At 43.7% G+C, this 876-nt stretch overlaps 1 protein-coding gene across 1 annotated transcript in view; it reads right to left on the bottom strand.

Annotated features, from left to right (window-relative positions):
• Positions 1 to 734: 734 nt before the first annotated feature.
• The window catches only part of si:ch211-246m6.5 (von Willebrand factor D and EGF domain-containing protein), a 23,791-nt gene continuing 23,649 nt past the window's right edge, over positions 735 to 876 (bottom strand). The window contains exon 12 of the mRNA XM_031559038.2: positions 735 to 876. This exon is cut by the window's right edge and continues 524 nt beyond it. The gene's annotated coding sequence lies outside the window, so the exon portion shown is untranslated.

The raw sequence follows: 876 nt of genomic DNA, 5'->3' as shown, positions 1-876 counted from the left end.
TCCCATTGCAATAGCACTCCAATAGATACAACAATGTGGATCTCATATTCATCCCATTGCAATAGCACTGGAATACATAGAACAATGTGGGGATCTCATATTCATCCCTAACTCGGTGGAGCCTGGGGTGGCAACAGAGCACTGCTCAATGAACACGGACGTGCAAAAAAACACCAAACACATTTCTTTTGGACATTATTTCATTTTATTAGGAAATAATGAGGCCTACACTCAGCTTTTCTTTACATACACTACAAGAGTATAAAATATCACACAACCAATAAGTTAAAGATTCAAAGCATCATGTTGCATTGCTTTCCACGAACGTTGAGCGTGGGAAAAAAAAAAAAGGATGCTGTCGACTGACTCTATGTAAATGTGAAACTGCTGTGACATTAGGTATGCCTCACCAGCCTTTCCCCCGACAAGGGAGCGCTGATAGAGAAATAATGAGACGTCTGTAAAAGCTAATTGTCCCCACTGTTTGTTTGTTTGTTTGTTCTGTCGCAGGGCAAACACGGGCCTGATACTTGCCACCCATGGCAGAGCAAGCCGAGGCCAATCCAAAACTGATACAGACGCTCTTCGTCAGTCGAGACAAACCGTTTGTTTATCTCCTCTCTCCCTGCTCGTCACTTCTTCTCTTCCCCTGAAACTGTCACATAAAAGTGTGTATGTGTGTGTGTTTGTTTGTGTGTGTGTGTGTTGGGGGGGGGGGGGGGGGGGGGGCTGGTAGTTTGACTGTTCTCTCCCTTGTACGTCGCTTTCAAAAGCGTCTGCTAAATGACTAAATGTAAATGTAAATGTAAATGTAGTAGGCATTTTGTGGATTGTTGGTGTCAACTTAGATGGAGGCCTTTTTGGCTGCTGTTTTTG

This window comes from Clupea harengus, chromosome 21, assembly GCF_900700415.2.
Source record: "Clupea harengus chromosome 21, Ch_v2.0.2, whole genome shotgun sequence".
Lineage (NCBI taxonomy): Eukaryota > Metazoa > Chordata > Actinopteri > Clupeiformes > Clupeidae > Clupea > Clupea harengus.
Note: the sequence above shows the minus strand (reverse complement) of the source record. Positions and strands in the feature narration are given on the sequence as shown.